A 20,588-nucleotide genomic window follows, 5' to 3' on the forward strand; every position below is an offset into this window, starting at 1 on the left:
AAACGTTCGTGAAACTAGAAAGCCTCTGTTTGCCGCTAACAGTCATTTTTCGAGTTCGGGTTGTGACGACAAAATGACGTAAGAACAAGAATGCACGGGACTATTTGCATTGTGTTAACTCGACAACCGTACCCTTGGCGAGTTAAACTCGAAAGAACATGGCCGCGATGCTCGTCGGATCGACCGCGGCTGGGGTTTGACATGCGATCGGTCACTCGGTCAACGCACACACGAATGCTTTCGTGCTGTTGGATGAGCCCATTCGGCGGCAGGACCGGGTCGAAGAGCACAGTGAGCTGGCGTTTAACGTCTCCAATATAACACTTGGCGAGATGCAAGACTTGGCTTCTATTTGTGCCGGTGTTATGAAGCCTGAAAGTGGTGGTGGTGCTGTGGCTCGTACGGTAGCCTTGCTGAGATTATGAAGACAGTAATATACCTTCATTCAGCGTTGACATGCATCAAGATTCAAAACCTCCCTTTTACACAAAGGAAACCACGTTTCCGCGAGCACGGAGGAAGCAGCCAACGGTCTTAGAAAGAATTGTGCCGCCGCCACGACCGCCAGCGATCGCCCCAATGGCAAGAAAACAAACCACAAGCTCATTGAGCTTTGTGTAGTGCTGACTGCTGATTCATCGGACGACAAAGGTGAATGATGTAAAACGCAACGTAAGTTTGCCAGCGTTTTGCAAAACTAATGCGTTTCGTTGAAAATTTTAATTTGTGGAATTCGTTAACGCCTTGAACGTTTGACGGGGACTGCATTGTGAACGCAGGCTTCACACAAGTGTTTTCTACAGTGTGTGCTTTGCCTGCACGCATATAAAGACAGAAACACTGCCTATATGGTGCATAAAATAAAGAAAATTTCACTTATCTTGATAATGTTGACTATCAATTGAGTGCTAGCTGTTGATAGTAGTGGCGTAGCCAGGAACTTTTAAGGGGGTGAGGGTGGAGGGGGTTTGAGGTGGCTGGGATGTTTATGACTTGGGGAGCGGGGGGGGGGGGGGGTGTTGTCGAAATTTGTGTGTATATTCTAGGGCCCGCCGGATTTGGGGAGGGGGGGGGGGGGGGGCGAAGATAAGCCCCCCTGTCTTTGCCACTGGATGATACCATAAGGGGAGCATCCTACTGTTGTGTATTTAATCTTTACATAATATATACATTACAGCATACAGCGGGCACAACCGACCGGCTTGGGGCCAGAGCAGTCGAACGTCTCGTGCATGCGCGCGTGCACCAGTTCACCGGCATCCCTGGATATCCTCGGTTGCCAACACACAACATCCCTCCCCCCTAGGTCACATAGTCCTTTAGGTAGTCGGGACGTCGCCGTTGTCGCTGAGGACGATTTGACTGTTCTTGCGCAGGCGCTAAAGTTGGCAACACTGTTTGGTGCCTCGGTTCATGGGGTGAAGCAGGTGAACGTTGTGGGGAAGCTGGAGGTGTTGCCACTGGGGTTGACTCCTCAGGGAAGTCCGCTTGACTCGTAGATGGTGGGCACTCTTCCACCGATTCATTCCTAAGCGATGGCTCGCTTGGTAAGGAGAGCTGCTGAGGTGACAGCTCTGTCGTAGGCTCCTCCTCGTCCAGGTATGTGCTCCACTCCCGTCTCCGGATTTGGTCCACGTGCCGCTTCCAGAAACGACCGTCGATGGTGCGAACCTTGTAAGACACCGGACCGGTGATCTCAGTGATGATACCGGGTAGCCACTTGGGGCCTGCTAAATAATTCCTGATGAAGACTGGTCCTCGCGGCTCGAATTCGCGTACACCTTGTCTTCCCCGCAGCGCTTGTTCCTTTTGTTTGTCCACCATCTCTGCTTGTAGGTCTGGGTGAAGCCGGTCCAGTGCAGTACGGAGTCTCCGACCCATCAACAATTCCGCCGGACTCTTTCCGGTCGTTGAGTGCGGGAGAATATGCTGACTCAAAAGAAATCATGCCAACTTGGTGGCCATGTCGCCTCCTTCCATGCGCCTGAGGACTTGTTTAGTTTCTTGGACGATGCGCTCCACTTGCCCATTTGACGATGGATGATATGGCGCCACCTTAACGTGCCGGATCTGGTTTCTCTGCAAAAATTCTTCAAATTCTTGTGAGACGAACGCTGTCCCATTGTCCGAGACTATAGTGTCGGGAACACCGTGTGTTGCGAACAGCACTCGCAGCCTTTGACACACTGCTGCTGACGACAGGGATGCTATCTGGATGACTTCCAGCCATTTCGAATGCGCATCCACCACCAGAAGAAAAACCTTTCCTTGGAAGGGTCCTGCAAAATCGATGTGGATTCGGGACCATGGGTTTCTGGCAAATTCCCACGGATGCAGTCTTGCACGTGCAGGTTGCGGCCTTGTCTCCTGGCAGGGCAGGCAGGTTCGGACCTTCCTTTCGATATCTTGGTCGATACTCGGCCACCAAACTGTGCTTCTGGCAAGCGCCTTCATGCGGACGATCCCGGGATGTGTGGTATGCAGCAGCTCCAAAACCTGGTCTCTCGCTTGCTCTGGAATGATGACTCTACATCCCCACAGCAGGCATCCCCGATACTCCGACAACTCGTGCTGCCGTCGAACAAATGGCTTGAACTTGTCCGGCAGCCTGCCTTGAGGCCATCCAACCCCCGTCCAATGTCGAACTCTGGACAAGGTTGGGTCGTTCCGGGTGCATCGGGCAATCTTCTGGGCATCCCACGGAATCTCCGGCGCAGTCTCCAGCATCCGGACTTCAAAAAGTTTCTCGTCAGTTGAGCTGTCTTCCACAGTTAGAGGCAGTCGACTCAGTGCATCCGCGTTCCTGAGCTGATGAGCAGGCCTGTACTCCAGCTCGTAGTCGTAAGCCGACAACATTAACGACCATCGCAACATCCTAGGCGACAGCACTTGAGGCATCGGTTTTGCGTGATGCGAGAGTCACAGTAGAGGTTTGTGATCGGTCGCGATCCGAAAATGCCGACCGTAGATGAACTTGTGGAACTTTCGTATTCCAAAACCTATCGCCAGAGCTTCCCGGTCTGTCTGTGCGTAGTTCCTTTCGGCAGCTGTCATAGTTCGAGAGCCATAGGCTACCGGTACCTCCCGGCCTTCGCTATCAACGTGGCTGAGTACCACCCCAAGTCCGTACGGAGAGGCATCACATGCCATGACTAGTGGCTGGTGGACACTGTAATGGGCAAGGACGTCCGAAGACTGGAGTAGCTGCTTGGCCCGCAGAAAAGCCTCTGCTTCCTGCGTAGTCCATCTCCACTTATGGCCGTTGTCGAGCAGCCTGTACAAGGGCTCCAAAGTGTGTGCCGCTCCCCGTAGGAACCTGTTGTAGAAGTTGAGTGCCCCTAGGAACGCTTGCAACTCCTTCTTGCATTTTGGCTCGGGTGCCCCATGGATAGCCTTGACCTTGTCGTCTGTCGGCTGTATTCCTGCCTTGCTGACCTTGTATCCTAGGAATACAACTTCATCCACTCCAAAAACGCACTTGTCCCTTTTTAGCCGGACACCGTCGTCTTGAATTCTTTGAAGCACAGCTTGCAGACGGGTGTTGTGCTCGGCTTCATCTTTACCGCCTACCAGGATGTCATCGAGAAAAACTTGCACCCCTTCCAGCCCTTGCAGCAGCTCTTCCATGTACCTCTGAAAAATAGTGACTGCAACAGCTACTCCGAACTGTAGGCGCGTGACACGGAAAAGTCCACGGTGTGTGGTGATGGTGAGAAGGTCAGCTGTCTCACTGTCAACTGTCAGCTGCAGGTACGCTTGGTCTAAATCAAGCTTGGAAAACCTTGCACAGCCTGCCAGCTTCGCGAAAAGTTCCTCCGGTGTGGGTAAGGGGTAGCTTTCCCAACGGACCACAGGGTTTACCGTACTCTTGTAGTCGCCACAGATCCGCACTGTGCCATCCTTTTTTACCACAGGTACTATTGGAGTCGCCCAACTGGAATGTCTTACAGGTTCCAAAATGCCTTGCCTGATGAGCTTGTCCAAAGCTTCATCCACTTTTGGTAGTAAGGCAAAGGGAACTGGACGCGGTTTGAAAAGCTTGGGCTGGGCAGTCGGTTCCACTTCGACTCGAACTGGTGGTCCCTTGCTCTTGCCTAGACCTGGTTGGAAAACGTCGGCGTGACGACTCAGCATTGCTACGCTGGACGGGCTCTGATTGCTCATTGCTTCTTCCAGCTGATTGACTCTCAGCTCAATCCCAAGAGCCTTGAACCAGTCTCGTCCAAGCAAGCCTACGCCTGCTCCCTTGATCACGACGAGACGCAGTCGTTTTTGACGCCCTTTATACACACTTAAAATTTTTACACCCTTATTCGTGTAAATGGCTCGTCCTCTGGCTAACGCCTTTATTCGTGTAAGGGTGTTAGCCGCCGGAGGTGGTGAAAATCGTGTTAACTGCTAACACCCTAAAAACAATATGGCGGCCAGTATGCGACAAGCGATACGAGCCTGGCGAGCCGTACGCGGCTTCTCGCCGGAGCAAGAGCATACGGCTCGCACGCTCGTTTGGTGTCATCTGTAGGCGCAAAAAACTTTCCAAACATCTCTATGTCCAAGCGCCAACACCGCAAATAATACGAGTAAGGCCGAAACCGCTGGAGACTGAACAGCCGAGACTGTCGCCGAAGTCTCGCTCGGCCTGCTCAATGCCGGTCGCATTTTCATCGCATCAGAAGCGCTTATAAAGAAGGGATAGCTTTACAAAACACTGACAGGCTGGCTTTATTGAACAAAACGCCCACTTGCCGTGGACAAGTTGACAACGAATCGCTCCGACACCCTCTGTCGACAGCGGCTAGGAGGTATCGCACTCGCGCTCCGTGCGGCTCTCGATTAACTATTGCCTGTGCTCACCTCTGTTACGTGCGTTATCCACTCATGAACGTTTGTGCGTGAACAGCGGCATTCAGCACCTAGAACACGCGCTGGGGAAGCCGCCTAACCTCCTTTTGTTGCAATCAGGCAGCATAACACGGCGACACAGCTGACACAGCTGCCAGCGGAACCGAATAACTCGGAGCGATCAACACGACGGATGGACTAATGGCATCCAGCCCTCTAATAGTTATAGATCACCAACCGCCACACTTTTCAAATTGGGCGGCGACAACCCCCATCTAGCGACGAAAACAAAAAGTGATAAACATTTGAAAAAAGAAAACAGCAGTTTTTTCGCTGCCCACCGCGCGGTTAAATTCACTCACGACATCGACATACACACGCCACTGTACATACACACGCGCATACAAGCACTGATCAATAACACACACAACAAATAGTACATACAACCTACTTTTTTTTTTTCTTTATTGCCGTTTTTACAAGTCACTCACTGCGTACATGTCTGAGGTAGTAAAACAGCAGAAATGACAGTGTTACTTTCTACCAGCCGACCTTTGGGCTAGTAGAATAAATTAAAATGATTTCAAATGCCTAACGGTCTCCGCACATTGAATCCAATCTGGCACGCAGCTCTGTGCCTTGTGTACTTCTACAATCAAGGCAAGACTCTCGCCGAAATATTCCCGAGCCTCACGCGCGTCGATATCGGCATGGCGCGTAGCCATCCGAGACCGCCAAATACTATGCAGGCCCAGTAACATAATCATATCAAAGGGCACGCCGTCCTCGTTTTCAACTGGAAGGTATCTAATTCCCTGCATGTCTAACGGAAAATCCTTCTTCAGGGTGCGTTGGAGGACATCCCAGAAGAAGACGCCATCCCAGCACTCCAGGAATACATGCTCGATTGTCTCGGGCTTTTTACACAAAAAACAGTGGTCGCCCCACGGGACGAATAGTCCCTTTTCTTTCATCCATGTCTTTACAGTTAAGGTGCCGGTGTGTAATTTGAAAAAGAATGACTTAACACCAGGCGGGACGAGCATTCTCTTAACGCGCTTTAAGACATCCTGTCCCGGGCCCGCACAATACAAGCTTCTATACAAAGGTACGGGAAAGAAAACGCCACATAGATCTCTATACAACTTTTTTCTGGATACTTGGCTCAAATACTCAAAAGAAAACCTGGCTGCCAAAAATTTACTTGAAAAGACAACTTCCTTGAGATATCCGTGGATGCCGCCTGGCACCCATGCCGAGGAAACGATAAACTCAGGCATATGTCTGCACAGTCTCACCTGGTAGACTGTTCGTAGAAACGGGTCACTGACATCCCGAAAGTAAATAAAACGATTCACAACTTGGCGCAAAAATAAATGTGACAATCCTAGTCCACCATCGCGGACGCGCCGAAAGAGGTTCATACGACTCGTCCGTTCAAATGACGAGCCCCAAATAAAAACAGCAAAGACGCGGTGAATTTTTTGAACATTAACTCGGGAGCAATGCAATACCTGTAGCACGTACCACAGTTTGCTAACAAGAAACAAATTGCACACTGTGGCACGGGCAAAAATAGACAATTCCCAACCTCTCCAGCCCTCCACTCTCTCGCGCAGTTCTAGCGCCCGCCTGCGCCAATAAGGCTCACTGTCGCTGTAATTCTCCAGAGGTACGCCCAAATAGTTCACAGGAGTTGTTGACCACCTTATATTTTGAAACACACTGGGAGTGGAAAACCAGCGACCATGCCAAAAACCCAAACACTTATCCCAGTTCACCGCACTTCCACCAACAGCACAAAAACGTTTAACTATGTTCACAACTTCAACTATGCTTTCTTGATTCGTGCAAAACACAGCGATATCGTCAGCGTAAGCTAAAATACGTACTTCAGATGCAAAAAGATTAAACCCGCGGATACTGTTGCTTCTAATGATGCTCAAGCAAAACGATTCTATGTAAATGCAAAAAAGGAGAGGTGAAAGAGGACATCCTTGGCGTACGGAACGCTCTACTTTGATGCGCTTTCCAACCGACCGATTTACTATAAGACTGGTGGTACAACCGCTGTACGCCATTCGCACACCTTCTCGTAAAACTGAACCGACATTTACATGGTCTAAAACAGTTAACATAAGATCATGCGGTACCCGATCGAAAGCTTTTTCGAGGTCAATTTGTAGCATGGCTACACCCCTATTCATGACATCACTACACTCCAGCACGTTCCGAGCCTTTTGAATATTTGTAAAAATAGTTCTTCCCTTTATCCCGCACGTTTGGTGGGGACCAACTAGTTCTGTTATTACCGATTGCAGTCGTCTGGCCAGAATTTTCATTAGTACTTTATAGTCGATATTAGTTAAACTTATGGGGCGATAAGCTGTGACCTGTCTTAGTTTGATTTCGTCTTCTGTTTTGGGAATCAACACAGTGTGCGACGACAAAAACGTAGGTGGTAGGACATTTAGTTCAAATGATTCGTTGAAAACGTTAGTTAAGATAGGCGAAATCTCATGTTTAAACGCCTTATAAAATGCGGCGCCTAGCCCGTCAGGACCCGGGGACTTTCCCGGGTTCAGTGCCTCGATTGCTATTTTAACCTCCTCGTCTGTGAAGGGTTCCTCCAATACTTCCCTTGTTCCGTCGTCAAGATACATGACAAAAATTCATTTTTAAAACACTCTGTCTGAACAGAGGTATGAGCAAACAGCGTACTGTAATAGTCATAAAAGGCACGCTCTATCTCTGACCCTTCCCTGCTAACTACCCCACCATATTCTATTTCAACTATCTCGTTTCGGCGCGCGTTCCTTTTTTCATACAACCTACTTATACAAACTGACAACTGCCCCGAGCGGTATATATGCCCTCCTATTTCGCGCATCGGTTAGCCCAGTGACCACGCTAGTCTTAATCAAGATATGAAAAGATTACGCCAATTTTATTTTTCAATCATATTTTTTCTGCACTTGTCTTAGGTAGGTACACATATCCCTTAATAACTTCTTACAGCATAATGTATTATAATGATACGCGCCTAACTTCTAGTAACTCAACGTGAGTGACGAGAAAAAAAAAATCGTGTGAATTCTGTCTGGCAACCACACTCGCGGCGTGGTTGCTATGGCGACGCTGTCGGTACGCGCGCCGGCAGCCGTCCAGCTGGTTCGGCCGTTCGGCTGGTTCGGCTACGGCCGAGTGCGCGAGTCCACGGTGAACGCCGCGAACGCAATCGAGAAAACAAAGCGTCGACTAATGAAGCTGTACGTAATCGAGTTTCCGCCCGTTCGCTGCCGAATTCTTCGTAGTCTTCTTCCGCCCGTTCGAAAGGGAACAGCCTACCAGTACGATTACCGCCGTGGCTTCAGTGGCTTCATCTTCGGAGGGAACTGTCAACTGAATTAGTTCCAAAACGCGGGTGCATCAGGCAGCGCAACGTGGCGCGGTCCACGCACATAGTCGGTAAGTAAACAAAACACTCAATGCCGTTCCATTCTTTTTTTTTTTTATTATTTTTATTTACGGGGGCGCGCGGTGTTTCTGGGTGGCTCAAGGTATGGGAAAGCAACCGGAAAAATCGGCGCCTGATCGACCATGGGGTGAAAATTTCAAGGCGTATCGTACGCAAACGACAGCGTTTGCCAGCGGAAGACTCGGTCGTCCGTGGCGAACGCATTTTTAGTATTTTTAAGAATGTTCTAGCTGCAAAAGAAAGGAGCGCCTTAAAATTTCACAAGGTAAAATACACTGCTGAGGAAACGACGCCCCTTTGCGTGCAGGCGCCGATTTTTCCGGCAGAGTTTAGCGCGCTGTGAAATGCAGTGTGCATTTAGGGAGAGTTTTGGCATAATATAATGTTGCTCATTGGAAATAAAAAAAAGAAATGCTGGCATCATATATGTTTACACACTCTTAGTCATTTTTGGAATCTTAAGTACCCTTTTTGTGGCAGGTATTGGACGCCAGCATATTTTACGTAGGAACGAAGAGTGGAATCCGGCCAATTCCCTTCCACATTAACATCAAATGAGTGCTGTGAAAGCAAAGAAGAAAGTGAGTGTGAAACAGTTCCTGCAGTAGTAAGTGCCAGAAACAAGAAAAGTGCCCCGAAGTGGAAAATATACTCCCTTGAAAAGGATCCAAAAGAAATAGAGGTTATCAGGTATACCGCCGTGCGTCACAGACCTGGACACTCCATTTCAGTTTTTTAAATGCCCATGCCCTGATGAGCTGTTTACAGCGATATTTGAGGGGACCATCCTGTATTGAACTCAATGCCACCATGAACACCATTTTCGGGTTCTGGTCACACCTCCACGCAGGATGTCCTGCTTCAGATCAAGGATATCCTTGACAGAATCTCCTGTACGACAACGCGGGCGGTCCTGGCCCTGGATATAAAGGGCGCCTTTGACAACGTCAGTCACACGCTGGTGTTCGAGAACTTGGCCTCAACTAAGTGCGGGCCCCGGATGTATGATTATGTGCGGGACTTCCTGAGCAACTGGATGGCCACCATCGGAATCGAGTCCATCCGCACAAGCACCATCCCGATACCGAGCAAGGGCAACCGGCAAGGCTCGGTCCTGTCACCCACCTTGTTACCTGGCGATGTGCAAGCCGCCTCCTCTACTGGAACGGATTCCCCGGATGAAGCATACACTCTATGCCACTCTATGTGGACGACCTGACGATTTGGGCTACGTCGGGATCGGACAGCGGGAGGCAAGACTTCCTCGAAGAAGTCATTGAGACGGTGCAGAACTACCTCGAGGCCGGCAACCTCCAGCGCGCCCCCGATAAGTCTCAGCTGTTGCTCCTCCGCGCGGGCAAGCCAATTCCCGAAGAAGAAGAAGGCGGACATCCGCCTCACGTTAAAGGATGGTAACCCCGTGCCGGTGGTGAAGCGGGTTCGGATACTGGGGCCTTCACCTCCAGCGGGACGGCGGAGCCAAGTACACGGTCGACCGACTCGTCAAGACAACCACGCAAGTCATGCGCATGGTGAGAAGGATAACGAGTCACAGACACGGGCTCTAGGAGTCGGACCTGATCCGGCTGACCCAACCACTCGTCGTGAGCCACATCGCCTGCGCAAATCCGTATCTCAACCTGACCTGCTGTCGAGAGATAAGGGCAAGATGGATGTGATTATTCGCAAGGGGTACTAGCTGGCACTGGGGGTGCCGCCGTACGCGTCGAACGCCAAGCTCCGGCTGCTAAGTGTAAACAACACCTTCCAGGAACTCATCAACATGCACCTAGCCAGTCAGTGGGAGCACCTGGCCCTCACACTGAGTGGGCGGCATGCCCCGAGCTCGCTCGGCATCCCCATCCCCGCATCGCAATGCGAGGCTATCCAGCTGCTGCTGGCCCTTTGGGACAAGATCCAGGTGGCACCAATCCCGTGAAAGCTGAACCCATCTTTGCATCCAGGTCGCTGGATGGCTCCCGGTCCCTTGATTCCGCTTGGTCCCGTCGTGTAGCATAGGGCCCCTGGTAGCAATCGGTTGCTAGCCCAGCATTTAAGCATACTCCAGCCTTTTTGTATGTAAAGCAAAACAATTACTGCAACTGAATACTTCTTACCTGACAATAATCGTAGTTTGCACTGCTCAATGCCCTTCTGTTTTATCTAAAATACCGCAACTAAGTACTCCGAGTACTGGTCGGAGCACTGCGGTGCAGGTGAAGTTTCTACTTCATCTGTTGCCCTTCTGTTTTATCTAAAGTACCGCAACTAAGTACTCCGAGTACCGGTCGGAGCTCTGCGGTGCCAGGTGAAGTTTCTGCTTATAAAAAAGTGTCTGCCCAAAAGCTTGCTTCGGTACCACGAGCTGCAACAGGAAGCCTGATGCAGAGGCTTTAAGAGCAAGCTCCATGCTTTGAATGTTGCTAAGCATGCGCGCTTGTGCAGTGCAACTGTCGTTCAGGACAACGTGCTCATTCTTGGCATTTCAGTTTCACTTGCACTTAAAGGGATGTTGAAGCGAAATCTGGATTCCATAAAACACGGCGGCAAAAGCGTGTAACAAGATGCTACAAACACCAAAACATCACTCATACAGCGATATTTCGAATGGATGACCTTACTTTTAAAAATAGGAGGCGCATTTGACAGATTTGTTTGTCTTGTTTCTCCGAGAAGGAAAGGGAACGACCTCGCGTCTTCTCCGCCTCGCCGCCTTGAGGGGGCGAAGCAGAGAGGAGAAAACGAGATATCTTGACGTCACGCGCCTCATCGGCCTCGTTCAATCTCAACCTCTTTCTCCAAAAATACGGCCGTCCATTCGAGATATCGCCTTGTGACTACGAGTAGTGTTTTAGGGATTGTAGCGTCCCGCCTACGGCTTCTGCATCGTTTTCTGAAATCCAAATTTCGGTTCACCAGCCCTTTAAAGGGAAACGGAGTGTGGCAGCGATTAGATGATTTCTTGTGTCAGCCGGAGTTGCCTACCATTACCACTGTAGGGCAGCAAAGGCTACAGGCATGCAAGAGCGACTTTGAGAAGCGCTTTCGCAGAACAAGAGCTTGCGATAGAGCGTGTACTAGCTCGCACTTGTCGCCTTCGACCGCGCTGTCACCCTGGCAAGCCTTCGGCAACACCTTCAGAATGCCCGCATTCTTCAAGAAAGCCACAATGTTATGAATATACCACAACAATGCCTGGCTTTTATTTTTTTCTAAAAAAGAGCATTTATGAAACTTTGAAAATGCAGCAGTGCACGCTCATTACCTTCGGTACTGCTTAGTACGTGCTCACTCACGCTCACCTTATCCAGGCTGAAAAGCTTGTGCTCGGACGGGGCGTATTGAACACTGGTGGTGTCTTTTGACTGAAGTAATATACAAAATATGAACAGGAGTGATAAAGAAACACAACATTTAATGCCGGTCATCTCCACTTTTAAAAAGTATCTCAACGTGAGATTAATTTGACATTTCGTAGCAAGGGTGATGAATTCCAGACAGGGTGACACAAACCGTTTTGATAAAAACGTAAAAACAAAATGTAACTACTCCATACAGGTGCCTAATAGTTTGATGACTAGGAAACAACACGGAGGACTAGAGAAATGTGATGAATATAAATGAATAAAGCTGGTCATGAATTGAAGCATACTTAGGTATGTGAGCCACACAACTTGCAGCTGCCATCTCAAGAAAAACAAACAAAGCCTTTAATGATTTCGAAAATCGGAACAATCCTGGCAGGAGTTTCACAGACTTTGGCGATTGCACTATGTGATCAGCAATCAGGCTACAGGTGTTTTCGTGATTGTATTAATCACCTTGATTGCAACTGGCCGTAGCATTGAGTAGATTAGAATAAGACAAAGCCTCTCAAGAAGGCAGCTCCTATTGTACGTCTTCTGGCCATGGGCGAAGCCGAAAAGCCAGTAGGCCGCCATGACCACAGTAAAGCTTTCGAAAAGCCAAATGGTTCCCTCCTGCATATTAAAGCAGAATTGATTCAGTCAGAGATTAATAAAGGCCGCACTGATGAGTATGATTTTAAGCATGAAATGCTTCTAGCTCCCGGCCACCAAACTGATGACATATCTTTTCGGGAACTAATGCCAAAAATCACTTCAAAACATCCCAGGTTTCGAAGTTGACTTTTGCGTTGGTTTTCTTATTTGAAACCGGCTTTGAAACCTACTGGGTCTCGAAGTCAGTTTTGGATCAGAAACGTGTACACTAGCAGGGTTCAAAATTTGCTGTCAAAATTTTGTTTCCTTGAGACAAGGAAAACAAAAAGGAACATACACACCACCGTCTCAAAACCAGCACAGCATACAGCTGTCATTTATTTCCACAAGTCATCTTCCTTGTCATCCCACACGCTACACATGCTATGGAACCTATTCCTATACACACTATGAAACCTATTAATTCCGAACTACAGCTTTAAAAAAATTATCCAACATTCAAATTACTTTTTTGTATGACATCTCACTACCGAATTCTAAACCAAGAGCGCATCATTCGTTTAAACCGTTTGAAGCAATCGCCTGACGAGGAGCCCGTTGTCGTCACGCTTTGACGGCGCACTTTAGTTCACCTTTCTGCCGCCGTCTTGGGGGGGGGTCTCAGGCATTGTCCCCGCGCAAATATTACCACAACAGTTTAATTGATTGGTGCGGCACACAAACTTCTGTTCGGGCTGGAACTTGGTCAACAGTGTCTGAGATGAGCCCGCCGCCCATTTCAGACATCAAATAACATTTCGAAATTGCTTTTATAATCTCTTTAAGAGTTTGAATGCAGGCGTCTGGAATTCGCAAAATTTAGTGGCCGCGATTATGTCCTCTGTGACCGATTGGCAAAAATAAATGGTTTTACAGTAATGATCCAGATAGTGATTTATTGGGAATTAACCAGTGCTGTTAATAACATGCTCTGTATTGTCCGCTCTGCTGGTGTTTTTTCTGCCGTCATTGCATCCACGCAGTTTGAAAGTGCACTGCTTTATGCGACAGGTGGCACGCACACACCGTGGCACTCCACTTCATAGCGTGGCATGTGGTGGCAGCAAAAGGCTCTGCCAAAAACATGCTAAGCACAGCATTTGTGGCGGCAGAAAAGATACAAGGCTATTATCTTGTTCCCGAGAGTATAGTATGTTGCAGGTTAAGACGGTACGGTGAGGGGAAGAAGCTCAGTCTACACTCTTTCCACTTTAGCAGAAAGGATGCTATAGAGAAAAGAAGGAAACTGCCAATCGTGGCAGGCAAACCCTTTTTGGACTGGCAGAAGTGATGGGAGACGCCAGGCAGTGTAAAAAAAGGGGAAGGGGGTGGAGTGCAAACGTGTTTACCAGTAATAAAAAGGGGGAAGAGTGAAAGGAGGTATTCTTCTGTAGATTCCTCTTTCTCCCGGAGCTGTGAATGTGCCATGGCCGGACTGGGCTCAACTCAATGCCCCAAATCATATATAAAAAAAAAAAATTATTGCCGGCAGAGTTTTGCGGACTCCTAAAATGCCTTTACGGAGAGGTTCCACAAACCCTCTTTCCAGATCCGTTGGCCTAGATTGCGGGCATGGGCATCTGCAGTACGTTTTGCAGGAAAAGGAGGGGGAGGGGGGCAAACCTTGTTTTCTTTCAAAGTTATAGGTTTGAAAGCTACACCCCTTCAGAATAATCCCCCCCCCCCCCCCCTTTTCCGCCACTTTGCTGACGCCCATGATTGTGGGCACCTCATCACTTACAAAATGTTTCCTAGGACCCATGTGTAGAAAGTAGGAGCCACCATTCAAGCCCCTGGCATGACTACAGTGCAGACATATCACAATAGCAGGGAAGAACAATAAATAATAATGGACAGTCTGACCGGAAACAATATTGGTACAGTTTCAGACTCGCCACTCAGCTTGCCAGCTGAGCCAGGCTAGAAAAACGAAATTGGCAAAGTGAATGAGTTGCGAGTATAAAGATGCAACAACAAAACCCTACTGGAGTTCTTAGAAAATGTTGGGGCCTTCTTGTCAATGGAAAAGGCACTCAGTAATTAAATCCAATACTCTTTCGGATAGTGAGATTGGTATCGTGGTAAGGTGGGTGCTTGTCCCAAGCTCTTGTTTTAGCACCAGTGGGTGTCAAGTTACACACAGCCAGAAAACAAATCAGCATAGCCAAACGAAGCACAGGACAATTGCATCCGTAAAATAGCCGATGTTCCATATTTCAATTAGTTTTTGATCTCACTCTGCGCAGCACACAATTCATAGCAGACGATTGTCCCTTTTTGGCTCTGTTCGCAGAGCCAAAAAGGGACAATCGACGAACAAGTCTGTTCGTCAAACGACGAACAGACTTGCCAGTCTGTTCGTCGTTTTGTTTCTGTCAGAGAATGATACCTACCTAGTAGCAAACAAACTCATTATTATTCCCTCATGTTAGCAGACGATGCGTCTGGTAGCAGTATTTTATAGCGAGTTCGCTTCACACGCACTGGCACCGTTCGAGTTCTCTCCCAGAATGCATCGCACTCGCAGAGTGTTGCACTGAGAACTGGACTCAAACGAATTCGCCAAATGCACCAAGTGCGGAAGACTGATGCTGCCGCCATCTATGTTGTAGAAAGAATACCGACCTCAAACCGAAACTGGCGCCTTGCTGTTCGGAGTGATGGGTGGGAATGCGAGAGTACAGTCGCTACCAACGTTTATCTACATACGTTGGTCGCTGCAGCCTGTAGTTTATAGTTGCAATGACTTCAAGCAACTCGGCTGTCATAGGGATAGTTACAGATGGCGTAAATTTCCGCAACTAGCTGTCTACAAAGCAGCTGGTTGCGATCCTTCAATTCTCATAACCGTTTACACTGAAGAAAATGGATGATGCTGTCCGAGCAGAAGCTTGATCCATTTCAGCATGGCATTATGCGTGGACCACTGAAAGGGTACGCCTTAAAACTAGTCTGCTGGAATACCCAGCAAAACTTTTCGATTTCGATCGTCATTACAGGTGGATCAGATATTAGCTTTGGTGAGGGCGTCGAGAACGAGAGTTTTCTCGAACAAAATATGACGGGGCAAGTTAGCTGAAGTAGGTAAATGTTAAACATGATGATGTTGCCCAAGCCTCGGGTAAGATCACTAAATTTAGCTTTCTCTGATGCTTATTGGGCAGTCAAAGTTTCTGCTGGGGCAGTTTTGTCGACAAATGTTCAATTTTTCACCCGCACAAGTTGGTGATAAATATCTCGGGGGCCGCTGATGCATTTGTTCTGAGCATTTCTTTACACACTGGTATATTTCAGCGTTTTTACGGCAACAGAGCGACTTAAAACCTCCAAATAAAGCACGGTTTGTCAACTGCTTCCTTCATGAAATAGGAGACGCTCACAGTTCAAGCTCGCGTTTGATTCCGTTGCCCGCGGGACGCAATTTCTATAAGGAAATCTACTTTTTTTCCTTTCAGTTCTGCGACACATCGTAGCAGACAAACTTTCGTCATCTGCTCCAGCACCTTGCCGGCCTAGCCGGAGCGAGGCACGACGGGATTGCATTTTGGCGCAATCTCGATTTTCTCGGTGCAGCGAGTGCATGCACGCGTGGGGTGTCAGCAATGAAACGAACTCGGAGAGTGCAACCACTTGTGGAGTGCCGGCTGAAACGAACCCGCTCCACGCTGCGGGTGCCATGAAACAAACTCGCTAATACTTCTTCAGTGCAAGCCGGTTGAGACCTCAATGACCAAAATCGGGCTCTCGGTGAGATGGAATGGCAAACTGAGAATGATTTCATGACCAGGGGCCAAACAAATAACAGGTGCATTGTATGGTGAGAGTATTAGCACCGAGAAGTTTGGGAGGTGACCTTTTACAGCGAGCCGGGGTGACGTCCTGCTGAGGACAAAATTTACCCCCTCACTTGCCCTACAAAGGCCGAGACGGCGTTAGCTGTCGGCATATTACTTTCGTTTTTTTTGTTTTTTTTTTTGTGCGCATTTTACGTAGGAATTGCGAATTATTATATGCGGCCTTATTGAGGTATGGCCTGTAGCTGCAGGCGAAACTTCAACCAACATTCCGAGCATGGTTTCCAGGGCAGACAGTGCATGAATCACAGATGGTATATGAAAAGGAAGAAATGCCACCACACTTGCAGGAGCATTGCAGTATATTTACATCTCGCACAATCAACGCTGCTGATGATTTGAATAAATTAAGAGGTTTTTTTCAACTTTGTTTCTAAACAAAAACGTCTCAGCGAAAAAGCTGCACTCTGCTCGAGCAACATGTTAAATATATTCTGGGCCATGGGGAGAAAATTACAAGTGAGACCGCCCAAAGGCCTTTGACTTAGATGCCATTTCTATGCCCGCAAAGCGGGGTCTGATGTTCTCCTAAAGCGCGAGACAAATGGACGGCAGAATCGTCCGATCCGACAGTCCGAACGCCGCTCCGAATTGAGACACACGCACACGCTTCCGACCTTGCAAGCGACACAACAATCCGTTCGGCTCCGCCCAGGAGATCCAACTTCCAAGCACTCCAGCGGAGGTCCGCGTTCATAGATCTCTGGTCCCAGATTGATGGTTTAGCTCGCACGAGCGAAGCTAGGAGCTCGTTCTTGTTAGCGCGTGCATTCTTTGCCGGGGCCATCTTTCTCGAATGGATCAGCGGGATCTACGCGTCCGGCTTCCCGTCGCCCGTCCCGTTTTCTTATTCGTCCCGACAGACCAAGTATGTCATCATGACGTTCGCGCTAGCTGTGCTGTCATTGGCTGGACGCATCCGACAATCCGTCCGCCGTGCGAAACTATCTGGCGCGTTTGACGCATGTCGGATCGCCGATCTGACGCCTGAAGCGACCAAATTTTTCGGATCAGGCAGTCGTACTGTCGGATCGGACGTCGGATCGGATGGATTTTTCGCGCATGTGTCTCGTGCTTAACTCATGAATCTGCAAAGAACAGAATTTCAGTGTCTGAAACACTTACACCGCCGCTTCCACAACCCCTTGCACAACCGCCTTATATCGTGTGGAGGGGGCGGGGGCGGTTCATCGACGGAGTTGCCTCCACCGATAGCTTTCCATACTTATAACCCAATTATAAGGGTAAACGTGACAAACACGGTTGGAAAAGCTATGAAAATTCTGTCGGCATAAGTCTCACCCAGCGCCTTGTACACTGGGTAAACGAAGCCCCGCTTCTCAACGTGCTTACAGCTCACAACGGCCGATGTTGACGGTGCCTTTCCCATCCTTAGTCTGACTGTCCACGCTCTTTTTAATCTCGAAGTTTTCGGGTGGTAGAATATGATACCAGCTTCTTTTTGGAAGTTGCATTGCAGCGCTGAACAGTAGGTCAGCATGATCACAAACCTCCGATCGTGAGGAAACGGGCGCAGGGAAGCCAGCTAGATGCCAGCTAGATGCCAGAACGCGAAGCGGAGTCCGTCACCAGACGTCACGGTACACCTCACCCAATCAAGACGTGGCGACCGCAGCGACACTTGTGTTTGCTCTGAAGACTAATAGTACGCCGTGCAAGCAATACCATTGATCTCCACGACAATTTGCTGGATCGCGCGTCTCCGCTTGGTCGTTGCAGCTCAGGTGCGGCCACCGGATGGCCACCTTGGGACAAAGATTATCAGTCAACCTTTTGGAGCGTCGTGGAGGCTGCGCGGCAGTAAGCTGAAGACATGTTTTCTGCTCGTTCGTTGTCATTTACCGAAGAAGTTTGTTAAAACCCCGAACGGTGAGAATTGCGTTTGAGAACACGTGGAAATTTTTACGAAAGCTCAGCACCGCAAGAAAAAGGGGCAACTCGTCTAACGCAAATCTTACCGTTCTGGCGGCATGATCAAAGCTTCCTTGGCATGCCAAAGTGCTGCATCTTTGTCTTCGCACGCTTGAATACCGATCAAGAATTAACGCCGTGTGGATTTGTTTCGTGAGTGCAAAGAGCATGAAGATGCATGTGCCTCTGGAGCAGCATTTTACTTTACTCTTACGACTGTATTTGTAACTTGCGGCACTTGCAGTCCAGAAGCGGGCATGATCCAGTGGCGAAAAAGGAGGGGTAGGAGGCTATGGCGACGGCGACAGATTGCACACAACTATATGGACGGGCTTCATACTTTTGCCTTCGAAAACCTACCTTCTTCCACAGCATTGCTCTATTTGTGCTGTCATGTGATCCATTTGAGTAGATTTGGAACATAGCCATGGTTAATACATAATAGCAACCACCGATTTCGTTTCCTATTGATAGCAACTCGCTGGAACAGCTGGGTGATAGAGAAGACGCCTATGTACGACATACCGTCAAAGCTCTGCCATGGCATTGATTCTTGATAAGTATCCAAGCGTGAAAAGGCACAGAGACGCAGCAGTTTGGCAGGCCAAGGAAGCTTTGATCACGCCGCAAGACCGGCAAGACTCGACGTTCGACAAGTTGTGCCTTTTTCCTGCAGTGCCGCGCTGTTGCAAAATATTTTATGCGTTTTCAAAGGAAATTTTTATTGTTTACACATTGCGAGCGTTTGGCGCTCCTTTCACTAAACAGAGGGGAGCGCCGCCGGAGACTGACACTCGAGCGTGCTCTTCGTGCTCCGAGCATTTCTTGGAGCACAAGTGACTTCTTTGCGCTCCGTGATGTCACGTCCACAAACAAGATGGCTGTGCCATTGTTGAGATTGTTGAAACAAAAGGCGTAGCCGGACAGCTGCTCCTTTTCAGTCCATTAGTGGTTAATCCAGCAGGTAAAAACAATTTGATTTGAAAGCCAAGACAGCAATTAGCATTCCGGAAAAGGTTTGTTCATGTGCCTTGCCTGAGAACAAAGTGATCTATCGAACGAGCGTGCTGATAGCTCGGCGACAGAAAAGTTGCCGAGAAGACAGTGGGACGGCTGCCCTTTTTAAACTGCTTAGTCCAGCTGCAGCGAATAAAGATACTTAGATTGGAAAGCCGAAGCATCAGTTAGCATTGCGGGAAAGGTTTGTTCGTGCATCTCGCCTGAAAACAGCTTGCACGGTCAAATATAAACAGCTTGCACGGTCAATAAATAGATCAGCCAAGGTGCCTTTCCCCGCACGTGCTCGAAGCGAGTCTCCAAACCTCTCAGAAATACTTAAACGTTCGTAGAAACTTCATAACGTCGCCGTCTCTTTTACTTTGTACCCTGCCGCTCTACACTGGCTTTAATTAATTTACCACCGAAATAATTTTGGCTTCTCCCACCCGTATCCACGGGATGCCAGGTTCGTCATAACCGTGCGGTGGGAAGGAGCTTGTGCGGCTCGTCAATAGATTTGGTGTGTACGCCATGCGCCGTTTAGTTGCTGTGCCTGGAGTATGAAACTCGGAGCGTCAGAGTAGGAGTAAAGGAGTGTGGACTTAAAGGGGAGCTGCAATCATACTTAAGCGTCTACCTCTTTTGCGGTTTCCACGTCTCTTTGGGTTCGGGTAAGCCAGCGGGCACGGAGAGAATAACTAAATATCAGTGAGTCATATTTTAACCGGACGACGCGGAAACCTCCTCCACCTACGAGGGCGACCCGCGTTGCCGAAAGCGCGGAATATGTGACGTCTTTGGTCCTGGGCTTACTACTGGTCAGAGCCACTAAAAGCATTTTTTTTAGTCGATACAAAATATAAGTGTCGCGAACCGTTTCAATTATGTATGAAAGTAGTTTTTGTTCAGTATTTTAGATCAGAAAAAAAACAAATGCAGTTTATAAAGTACGGAAACAAGAAAAGACCCGTCGACAAACCCGCCACCAAGCGGTGGAAAAAACGGCGCATACTAGAAAGGCGTAGTGGGATCAGGCTCCGACGAACAATGGGCTTAGAAAGGTCCCGGATGTACGCGGTGGCGCTGCGGTCGTATACCGGCTCGAAAATCCGACCGGTTCCGAGCGTTCCCAAGGCTTTCGGCGCGGGCTTGGCTGGCGATTTGACCCTTTGGCGGTATGGCAGCGCGAAGTGACTCCCGTTCTGAACTGATCTTTACCCCGTGTTTGCCGTCGTTTGTGGCCAATGAAGTGTTATGCCGAATTAGTCTTTAATCGCGCGGCAAATGCAATGCGAGCTGCCCTGGCCGCCCGCTTCATACAGCCTAGTCAACACGTGCTTTAGTGGCACCCTCTCGAGCCGTTGACACTGAGTGCGGCAGCCGTGAGCGCTCGATGAGCTCACTACTTCATGGCCACTCAAACCAGGACCTACGACGTCATGAAGGATGTTATTTTTTGCTTGTTTCTGTAAGTCTAATTTG

General features: G+C 48.9%; 1 pseudogene; it reads right to left on the reverse strand.

Annotated features, from left to right (window-relative positions):
• Nucleotides 1-1,302: 1,302 nt before the first annotated feature.
• LOC121833601 overlaps nt 1,303-20,588 on the reverse strand; it is a 36,319-nt pseudogene continuing 17,033 nt past the window's right edge.

The sequence above is a fragment of the Ixodes scapularis genome, unplaced genomic scaffold (assembly GCF_016920785.2).
Source record: "Ixodes scapularis isolate PalLabHiFi unplaced genomic scaffold, ASM1692078v2 PGA_scaffold8__174_contigs__length_109621045, whole genome shotgun sequence".
Lineage (NCBI taxonomy): Eukaryota > Metazoa > Arthropoda > Arachnida > Ixodida > Ixodidae > Ixodes > Ixodes scapularis.